Consider the following 12,099-nt stretch of genomic DNA (forward strand, 5'->3'; position numbering starts at 1 on the left):
AATGGCTGGTCATATATATTATGCAGACATTCATCCAGGAAAATCAAGTGATATATGGTGTTAGATTTATGCATTACCTTGGACTTCCATGTCTTGTCACAATAGGGATAAAGTTTTCAGTGTAGATGGGTGGCAAACCTTCCACAAATAACAATAAAGAGCAAGTCTGTGATCTACAATCATGAGTCTCACTGCTTTTAATCGTCCCTTGAAGTTTTGACTGTGCGAGGTCAATTTAGGCTGTGAATGACTGCCTACCTTAAAGGGTGTGTCATCACACAGCAGTGCTCTAGCCTAAAGCATGCAGGTACTTTCTTCTTTATCGTTACTATTGCCATCATCAGTTTTGCCCCTTTGTCTGAGATGTTTGCAAAATCCAGCCTAACATCATCTATGAAGCAGCAACTACTGCTCAGCTCTGTTAAAATGAAGATACATTCACCAGACATCACTACAGTCTTTAACACATAACTTCCATGATATGGTAACTGCTGAGCCTGGTATTCTACATTTTTTCTATTATTGTCACTATTAAGAAACAAATGAAACTTTCCCCTATGAAGAGCAAGCTGTTAACAAAGGTCCAATGAAAAGAGACTTCATTTCTAAATGCAGCCTCTCAGTAGCTGTATAAAATTTTCATATAAACTCTAGTATCACCTTTAAAAAAAAACTTTGAAGCTGTGGTTCCCATAGCATCCATGCCTTTAAAATAAGAGAAGACCTGCTCCATCAGGAGCAAAGCTTTTGCAAAGCTTCATACCATGATAACAACAGAACTGAACTGGTTTACAAAATTAAGTTGTAGTTTTTGTTTGGAGGCAGTTAATTCATCCTCAAGATTCTATCAGTTTAATACAAGTTGACCACAAGTCAACTTCTGTAGAAAAATCTGTAGTCAACACATCATTCTGTGTGTTCTCTAGTGCCTCTCTAATTCAGTTTATTTAGATTTTGCAACTGTGAAAGGAGTGATATTCAAGCTCTGTTGCCCTAGCTTGTGTATAGCATTTAAATCCATCATCACTTAATTTGCATCTAAATATTCTTTCAAAAGCTTCAATGTGTGTTGACAGAGATACTGCTAAGCAATTTTTCACCTGTGATTCCATTTTTAGAGTGGAGCTATATACAGTCTTTCACTTTCTGGAAGAGCACAAAAAACCAGACTCTCACTTCTGATTTGATTTGTGCCTCTATTCCTGGCGATTAGGCTAAAGTACTACATATGTTACAAGAAGGTCTTGTCAGACCCCAGTGGAGATATCTTTATTTCACATTAATTCTATAAAACTAATCCAATACATACACTACATTACATACATTAACATAGTCTTTGATAGTGTACATTTAACCGACTAGATGCACAGAAGACATCATCTTAGAATTTCAGGAATCTTGTTATCTAAAACAAGGTGTTGTGACATTTCTTACTGGGTTTGTTTTCAATTAACCCAGAAAGGATCTATATTTCTATATTCTAGGCCACTGTATTCTACTTTGTGTCCAAATCTTTGGCCACAACCTTTACATTTCACAGGATTAATATCTACAGACAGGCCAAAGTGCCAACAGAACCTAAAGCCTAGCTATAGTCTAATAATTACATCTTGTAATCTGCTGATCTTATTACTTTCTTCAGATACAAGTTCTACACATCTGATGGACTCTCATGGTGAAGCAGATAGCATCCCTGATTGAGGCACATTCAAGGGCTGCCCAGGGTTAAGTGAATAGTTCAAATCCTGGATGCTGCAGTCAGTCCATAGCCAAGACAGCTGTTCATCCACACTGGTCAATAAAATAGGTGTACACACACACACACACAAACACACACACACACACATATATATATATATATATATATATATATATATATATATATACATTTTTTTTTATTATTTTGCTTTGTCACTCTCTCCCGCATTAGCGAGGTAGCGCAAGGAAACAGACGAAAGAATGGCCCAACCCACCCACATACACATGTATATACATACATGTCCACACACGCAACTATACATACCTATACATCTCAATGTACACATATATATACACACACAGACATTTTTTTTTTTCTTTTTTTTTTTTTCATACTATTCGCCATTTCCCGCATTAGCGAGGTAGCGCTAAGAACAGAGGACTGGGCCTTTGAGGGAATATCCTCACGCAGGAAATGGCGAACAGTATGAAAGAAAAGAAAATTCTTTTTCTTTCTTTTAAACTATTCGCCATTTCCCGCCTTAGCGAGGTAGCGTTAAGAACAGAGGACTGGGCCTCTGAGGGAATATCCTCACCTGGCCCCACTCTGTTCCTTCTTTTGGAAAAAAAAAAACGAGAGGGGAGGATTTCCAGCCCCCCGCTCCCTCCCCTTTTAGTCGCCTTCTACGACACGCAGGGAATACGTGGGAAGTATTCTTTCTCCCCTACCCCCAGGGATATATATATATATATATATGTTCTTTCTTTCTTTTAAACTATTCGCCATTTCCCGCGTTAGCGAGGTAGCATTAAGAACAGAGGACTGGGCCTTTGACTGGCCCAATTCTCTGTTCCTTCTTTTGGAAAATTAAAAAAAAACGAGAGGGGAGGATTTCCAGCCCCCCGCTCCCTCCCCTTTTAGTCGCCTTCTACGACACGCAGGGAATACGTGGGAAGTATTCTTAATCCCCTATCCCCTATATATATATATATATTTTTTTTTTTTTTTTTTATACTTTGTCGCTGTCTCCCGCGTTTGCGAGGTAGCGCAAGGAAACAGACGAAAGAAACGGCCCAACCCCCCCCCATACACATGTACATACACACGTCCACACACGCAAATATACATACCTACACAGCTTTCCATGGTTTACCCCGGACGCCCCACATGCCCTGGTTCAATCCACTGACAGCACGTCAACCCCTGTATACCACATCACTCCAATTCGCTCTATTTCTTGCCCTCCTTTCACCCTCCTGCATGTTCAGGCCCCGATCACACAAAATCCTTTTCACTCCATCTTTCCACCTCCAATTTGGTCTCCCTCTTCTCCTCGTTCCCTCCACCTCCGACACATATATCCTCTTGGTCAATCTTTCCTCACTCATTCTCTCCATGTGCCCAAACCATTTCAAAACACCCTCTTCTGCTCTCTCAACCACGCTCTTTTTATTTCCACACATCTCTCTTACCCTTACGTTACTTACTCGATCAAACCACCTCACACCACACATTGTCCTCAAGCATATATATATATATATATATAAGATATATATACATACATATATATAAGTTTTTATCGAGGATGTAAGGCATGTGTACGTGTAGGAAGAGAGGAAAGTGATTGGTTCTCAGTGAATGTAGGTTTGCGGCTGGGGTGTGTGATGTCTCCATGGTTGTTTAATTTGTTTATGGATAGGGTTGTTAGGGAGGTGAATGCAAGAGTTTTGGAAAGAGGGGCAAGTATGAAGTCTGTTGGGGATGAGAGAGCTCGGGAAGTGAGTCAGTTGTTGTTCGCTGATGATACAGCGCTGGTGGCTGATTCATGTGAGAAACTGCAGAAGCTGGTGACTGAGTTTGGTAAAGTGTGTGAAAGAAGAAAGTTAAGAGTAAATGTGAATAAGAGCAAGGTTATTAGGTACAGTAGGGTTGAGGGTCAAGTCAATTGGGAGGTAAGTTTGAATGGAGAAAAACTGGAGGAAGTAAAGTGTTTTAGATATCTGGGAGTGGATCTGGCAGCGGATGGAACCATGGAAGCGGAAGTGGATCATAGGGTGGGGGAGGGGGCGAAAATTCTGGGAGCCTTGAAGAATGTGTGGAAGCCGAGAACATTATCTCAGAAAGCAAAAATGGGTATGTTTGAAGGAATAGTGCTTCCAACAATGTTGTATGGTTGCGAGGCGTGGGCTATGGATAGAGTTGTGCGCAGGAGGATGGATGTGCTGGAAATGAGATGTTTGAGGACAATGTGTGGTGTGAGGTGGTTTGATCGAGTACGTAACGTAAGGGTAAGAGAGATGTGTGGAAATAAAAAGAGCGTGGTTGAGAGAGCAGAAGAGGGTGTTTTGAAATGGTTCGGGCACATGGAGAGAATGAGTGAGGAAAGATTGACCAAGAGGATGGATATATGTGTCGGAGGTGGAGGGAACGAGGAGAAGTGGGAGACCAAATTGGAGGTGGAAAGATGGAGTGAAAAAGATTTTGTGTGATCGGGGCCTGAACATGCAGGAGGGTGAAAGGAGGGCAAGGAATAGAGTGAATTGGATCGATGTGGTATACCGGGGTTGACGTGCAGTCAGTGGATTGAATCAGGGCATGTGAAGCGTCTGGGGTAAACCATGGAAAGCTGTGTAGGTATGTATATTTGCGTGTGTGGACGTATGTATATACATGTGTATGGGGGTGGGTTGGGCCATTTCTTTCGTCTGTTTCCTTGCGCTACCTCGCAAACGCAGGAGACAGCGACAAAGCAAAAAAAAATATATATATATATATATATATATATATATATATATATATATATATATTTTTTTTTCTTTTTTTTTTTTTTTATACTTTGTCGCTGTCTCCCGCGTTTGCGAGGTAGCGCAAGGAAACAGACGAAAGAAATGGCCCAACCCACCCCCATACACATGTATATACATACGTCCACACACGCAAATATACATACCTACACACACATATATATATATATATATATATATATATATATATATATATATATATATATATATATATATATATATGTTTTTGGGCCTGTCTGGAGATGTAAATTGTAAAGTTTGTGGCGGTGGCCAGGGATCTGGACACAGACTGGAACACTGTGTCTTAGACTGTGAAGAGAACAGAACCTTTCGAGGATGAGATCCAACTGTATCCTGGAAAAAATGTGGTACAACACCCTATCTTTGGTTATAAGATACCTGACATTCTGATGCTGTATCCACATTTTGCATTGAGCGAATGAGTTGACCGTATGGAACACTGAGGCTTTGGTTATGAACCAACTTTGTCATGGTTATCTGGCCGTTAGATTGTGGCAAAGGCTTCCGTGTAATCCCGTATAGAGGACGAACACGGGAGTCCACACTAAGGCATCGTGTAAATTTAAGGCGATCTGCCTCAAGAAGTGAGGGCGATATAAGGGAGGGAGGGTTGTGTATGGTCCTCTCTCTCTCTCTCTCTCTCTCTCTCTCTCTCTCTCTCTCTCCTCCTCCTCCTCCTCCTTATATCAAGGTGGTGGAGGAGGAGGAGGTCCTCCGTGCCACTACTCACCAGACCTACTTACAGACGTTTGTCTGCGGTGGGTTCAGTGGCCTACTACTGACGTAGGTCCGGTTGTACTGACGGCGTTTGATGTAGCCGTAGTCATGCTCTGTCGGCAGCCAGTGGGCCTCTCTCTCTCTCTCTCTCTCTCTCTCTCTCTCCCCACGCCATGTGGTCGTAACGTCAGAATTACTGTAGCGGGACTTGGAAGGAAGCATCGCCTACCACCACCACCTCCTCCTCCTCCTCCTTGGGTTATATTACACAGGTGGAGAGGAAGTCATGAGCGAGTACCTCAATCAGAGATTCCATCCAGAACTGCACTTATGTGTGAGGGTCCGCCGTAGTGTCCAGTGGAGACCATAGTGGCTCGACTGCTGTGGTGATGATGAGACAACCACACTGAAGGAATGTTTTTGTTGACCACTGTGTGTGTATATATATATATATATATATATATATATATATATATATATATATATATATATATATATATTTTTTTTTTTTTGTATATATATATATGTATGTATATATATATATATATATATATATATATATATATATATATATATATATATATATATATATATAAAGCTGTGTAAAGCTGTGGAAAGCTGTGTAGGTATGTTTATTTGCGTGTGTGGACGTATGTATATACATGTGTATGGGGGGGGGGGGGGGCCATTTCTTTCGTCTGTTTCCTTGCGCTACCTCGCAAACGCGGGAGACAGCGACAAAGTATAATAAAATATAATAAAAAAAAATATATGTATACTGTTAAAAAATCCTATCCTGGCGAGGATGCCAATCATTAATGTCTGGGGTAAACTATGGAAAGGTCTGTGGGGCCTGGATGTAGATTGGAAGCTGTGGTTTCGGTGCATTGCACATGACAGCTAAAGACTGTGTGTAAACAAATGTGGCCATTTTTTTGTCTCCTTTCCTGGCTCTACCTCGCTGAAGCAGGGAATAGCAATGCTGTTTCCTGTGAGGCTATGGCTATAGCACAGTCTCAAGCCAGACAAGGCATTCACAAAAGATATTACAAAGTTCAAATATTTCAAGGAACATTACTGTCCTTAATAACATAAATACAGCAGTACAACAGTAATACCCGTGTTGCACTTTCCCTACTAATGAGGGGATACAGAATCCTCACATTAGTTCATATTAGTTAATTACATGTTAAAAAAGAAAATGTTAATAATATATTAAAGCCCCCTTCGTATGAGTTTTGGAAGCCCGCCTCCCTAATGACTACCACCTTGCGACCCTGAATTTTCACCATCCTTAAAAATTAGTTAAGTTGCACATGCAGTTGGAACACTACATGTCGTATTTGCAGTACAATTTTGGACATTATCCAATCCCAAAGTCTTAAGGTACTGTGTAGAGGAATCTAATAGCACTTAAAAGTAACCTTGACCCCTGAGCTATAAATATCACTTTGTAACATGCAAACTGAACAAATAATCACAAATTTAAAAGAGCAGGTCTCTGTAGTTTGGTTCTCCAAGGAGCTTATTCATGACTTCAAACAAGATATAAATGATATATAGAAAACTACCAACCGAAACGTACTGAAAATGTCAACTATGAATAGTTGTGTTTGCTGAATCCTTTCCAAAACCTTTGGAGCAGAAAATATTTTTTCATGCCTGCTGATATTGCAACGTTCCCAGTTATACTTCATGGCCGTTAAGGACAGTGAATTACCGGTAAATTAACTGCTAGACTCATGCTACCCATCTGGCAGTTCACCAAGCACAATGACTGTATATCCAGAGATAAATTTTGATGTTTGCAGACTGGGTGTCTAGCAAAAGCAATACCAAGTTCGCAATAACATCTGGCAAGATGGCTCGGAGAAACATGAGTCAAACAAGTACTTGTATTCATTGATCTGCTCTTAGTTCAAACAATATAACCAGAAAGCAATTTGTCATGGACAGCAACAAACATATGGGAGATCTACCTTGATCTTGCATATCAATATTTGACAATACGATAATCATGTTTCTCACACTATGACTTCTAAAATGTTCTCATCATATTGTTCTTTTATACCTTAAGCTATCAAGAAGCTGCTTTTGATATATAGATTTTCTCAAGTCTATTCATTCAATCAAATAAAAAATCTTCCATAATCGATAAAATAAAAAATGAAGCCTTCTCTACACTATACTAATAATCTGAAGTCCACAAATAATCAGAAAATGTTAACAGTTTCGATTGGACAATAAAAAACATTACTCTCGCTCTGAAAAATTTGTCAATATGAAACTAGACAACGGGGTCTGGCTAATCTTACCCAGATGCCAAACCAAGCTAGAACTTTCCAAATAAGCCACGTTTTCTGGTATGTACCAAAGCACTACACCTCACTGGATCGAGCTCAATATCTAGATGCTTGCCAAAAATACATCATCAAAAGTGGGAATGTAACACATAGGCCAAAGAAGTGAATATATGCAGTGCTGGAGGATGCAGTGGCCATGAAAAGGAAATAAGAAATGCTAAACCCTCTCATGACATCCAGGCCCACTGACTTGTAAAATAAATGCCACATGTATCAATAAGTATCCTAGCTGTATTGTTAATATTTCATGTTTACCTTAAAATTTACTGTGGCTTATGATTAAATTCTAATACTAATCTTACAACTGTTGCTTGCGATTATGTTGCTTTAATTTTACCAGCTGAAAAACTTAACCCATATCTGGTGATGACCCAATGAATCATGTATTAGTCTTTTCAGAAGATATGCACTCGAAGACGAATTTCTGCACATCAAGTACTCGAAATTAGTAACAAGAAGCAGAATTCCACTCCGTAAGTCATCATGGTAACCAGCTTATCTGTTTGGCAAACTCAGGCATGGATGTCTACACATGAACACAGGGTACTTCAATTTCCAATCATTCGGGTACTTCAATTTTCAATCATTAAGTTAAGCAGATATGATGAATTTTGTTAGTGCCTTGGAAGTATGTGGCAGTCATATTTAGGCATACTAGAATACTACAATAAGAAAATTATGCAAAGGAAACCTACAATACACATTTAGTAATTACCAAGAGAAACACTACCAATGATGCCAGTACTCACACCTTAAACACTTAAAATCATCATACTATAATTCCTTGAATGTTACAAAGCCAATTTCTTTGGTAATGGAAATAGTAAAAAGATGTTTATTCTTTACTGCGATATAAAAGACATGACTTCCAAACATGAGTCATGAGAACTAAACTTTTGCAATAAAAGAACAACACAACACTGAACAAAAAATTCGGTGACAAGGGGGAACCTCTTCTGCCAAAATCATCCTGTACAATATTCACAGTATGATTCTGCTTCTTAATCAATTCTCAGGTTATGAAGATAATCTCTATAATAAACAAAAACCAGGTCTGAATACTTGCTACACCACATTTTAACCACAGATATGCAATTATCTTGTCTTATCAGGAAAGCTGGGGCATGAACAAGTTAAGAAGCACAGTTAACCTCTTGAGTACGAGGATATGATTCTTGAGCAGGACAGCATGACCTGTAGTGCTCAAAGGGTTAAATGAATCTGGGCGAGTTTGCCAGGAAACAACATATGGTCCCTGAAGGCATTGCAAAACTACTACAAAAGCCTAACACAGTAAATAAAAAAGACATACAGGTAAACATTTAAGACTTGTTGTTCTGGTCCATTTCCCAACACATATACAAATAACTGAGCAAGTACATCAACAACAACGCAGAGAATATCAAACATTATATGTTGACAACAAAAAATTTCTTGTCTGAAAACAACGTAAAAGGGAACGAATAGGCTCTATGATAATAGGGCCAATGTGAGAACTAATGCATAGGAATACTTTTAGTTAAAAATCATCCAGACAATATCATGGTAAGGCATATAATTATGTCCAGATCATTTGGAATTTACCCAAAGACCATCAATCATGTGCTAGATTTTTTAAACTTTTCAACTGCCTTAAAACCATTCTAATTCTGTTAGCAAGTTTTTTCCCAATGCAAATGAGTAAAAAATTTGAATCTCAATTCATATTAGTTCATTATGCTTATAAGAAATTCAGGAATTTTTTTTCTCATTTCACACAAAAGTAACCTATCATACTATTCAAAACTAATACAAAAATCATACAGCATTCTACATACAAAATAATTTAAATCTATTTCATACCTGATGAAATCATCTTGCTGTAGGGTAGACAATCTAATCAAATTCACTGCTACAAAAACCCAATTCATTCCTATTTCTTTCACTCAAATTTCCCTTAACTTTGATATCTCAGAAGATTCTATCGATAAATGCCTCAACTCTATCAATGCACCATTTCCCCAATACTTCTGAGCCATGTCAGAAATGGCACTACTAGAGGATAGGATGACTCCCTGAGTCCCATTAACTGTGTTCAAGTGACTGAGATCAACCTCATCTCTTCCAACAAAACTCCTAGAACTGCCTCTGTCTCAAATAATTTCTGCAAAAATTCTTACTCATCCTTTGTATCTTCTACCCCCTGAAACCCAACATTTCAAGGCTGCTTCACTTCTGAACTATCAAATCTACAACTATAATCCTATTATCATGTCTGCCCCAAGGACAGTGTCATTCCTTACTGTACAAAAACACCCATTGCTCATTTCATGAATCTGATATTTCCCAACTCTGAAGGTATGTGGCTCAAAAATTTTCAACCCTCTATGACTTTGCTTTTACATTTTGTATATTTTCCATACAATTCCTCATCATCTAATTCTTTAACTATCTGACCTCACACAAAAAAAAAACATTATTCTTTTCATATCTATGCACTAAAATCCTTTATGCAGGGGATTTCAATGTATATCACAATGACTGGTTCACCTCTACATATGACAAAATTGTAGAACGATCCCAGCGGTCACAGGCCTTTTTTTTCTTTTTTAGAGTCTTATAACTAATAATTAAACAACCAGCAAAGGTTCTTGGCTGTTACACTCACACTTCTAACACTACCTCTTTTCTATCGTGGGCTCTCCCAATATATATACATTAGTTCTGCCCACACGGGGTCCCAACCAAAATCTTATTTCTATCAATTTCAAATGGACATACTCAACCCTCTACCCATTCAAAATGCCAACTCTGACTTTAGAAATCTTAGCGGCCAACTCAACAGAACATTTCCATTGAGTTTTCTGTGGATGGGTACTTCGTCAATAGCCTGGATTCCTTCAACTGTGTTGACCATATAGCAAAGGTTATCTTAGCTAAGATGGAGTCCTACATCTGTCCCTTCTGCCACTAGATCTTTGAGGTTAAGTTCAATGACATTAAAATGCAATATCATGCAATAAACATTCTATCCTGGTAACCCCAAATCATTATCACAAAATTTGTTACAATCCCACACCTTCAACATCAATTGTTTCCAAAAGCAAAGGACATTGTAGAGATGCCATAAATATTTATATTGTGAGCAGCTACTTCATATCTACAAAGGTCTTATTTGCTCCTGTCTGGAGTAAAGTTTGTACATCTGGGGTAGATCTTTCTCCAACCCCCTAAAAGCCACAGTTGAATTCAAAGCCTTCAGTCTCATCAATTCTCTAGGTATTGCCTCTCTCTATCCATTCCTTTTTGTATACTGTGATGTTTCTGCCCTTTCTCTATTCTACAGGTATCATTTTGGCCAGCTACTGCTCTTACAAGATGTCTGCGTACATCCCTGCCACCAAGATTTTGACCTTTGACACATTTGGCTGCTTCCTCTGAGTTCCTGTGTGAAAACCAATCAAAGGGGGCAGATCATTATAAAACCTTCCCTTTTTCTCAAACAATGAAGCTGTGGAATTCTCTTCCCTCTCCTGCCTTTCCCTCTTGCTTAACTTTTTTACCATTAATAATTTGTTGTTTATTCATAATTACCTCAAGACCAATTTCAATCAAGGGCTCCTGGTGTTACAAAGGACATTTCTAAAGGCTCCTGCAGCCCAAGGATGCATTACTTCCACCAGCATGGAAATGTAGATTCCTCTGAGGTGAGAAGTTCTTTGACAAGTCCTGTGCTCTTAAAGATAAGAGCCTAACCAAAGGTCACTTTTCACTCACAGTGCACCCTCAAGCATGGTATAAGACAAAGAATGAAGAAATGAATTACAGCACCTCAGGTGTTCATATACTATAAAAAAATCAGACAGGAACGTTAAGTAGAAATAGTCAGCAAGAACATTAGAGAGAAGCCTCTGAGATTTTGATGGTTACTGACCAGCTGAGTTGAAATAATATGGAAAAAGGATGTGGACACATTTCTGAGTTGTTAAAGCAGTTGTTTACTGATTTACTACTCTGCTTTTATCAAAACTGGGAGTTTTAAATGCCCCAGACCATATATACCAAACATGCAGTCAACTGCCTGAGGTGGCTGGTACCATAAAACACACATCAGCAGTCAATAGGCAAATAGGAAATATCAGGAAAAGTCAAAAATGAAAAATCTTGTAACTTACCCATATCTGTTGCAGTACAGACATCTAAATTAAGCATGCAGCATGTGCTCAGCTTATGTGTTTTATAACTTCTGCTGATTCATACAAGTTCATCTCTCCCCTACCATCACTGATGGATTACTGATACAAAAAGAACTTTTCCTAGTGCTCAAAGTTCAACATCTGCTAAATCATAATCACTTCAAGACTATTGCTAATTAGCCACAATTTAATGTGGGCTTAAACCAGAGCCATAATTCATCCATCATGTTATATAGGTAAGTGAGATACTAAGTCTCTATAACAGGATTAAGTGTAGTTCTTTTGACATGAGGCACCTCTACTTACACTCACGAGGAAAA

At 38.7% G+C, this 12,099-nt stretch overlaps 1 protein-coding gene across 5 annotated transcripts in view; it reads right to left on the reverse strand.

The window, feature by feature from the left end:
* Nca (neurocalcin homolog) overlaps positions 1–12,099 on the reverse strand; it is a 716,194-nt gene that overhangs the window by 697,307 nt on the left and 6,788 nt on the right. The window lies entirely within an intron of this gene.

Source organism: Panulirus ornatus, chromosome 21 (genome assembly GCF_036320965.1).
Source record: "Panulirus ornatus isolate Po-2019 chromosome 21, ASM3632096v1, whole genome shotgun sequence".
NCBI lineage: Eukaryota > Metazoa > Arthropoda > Malacostraca > Decapoda > Palinuridae > Panulirus > Panulirus ornatus.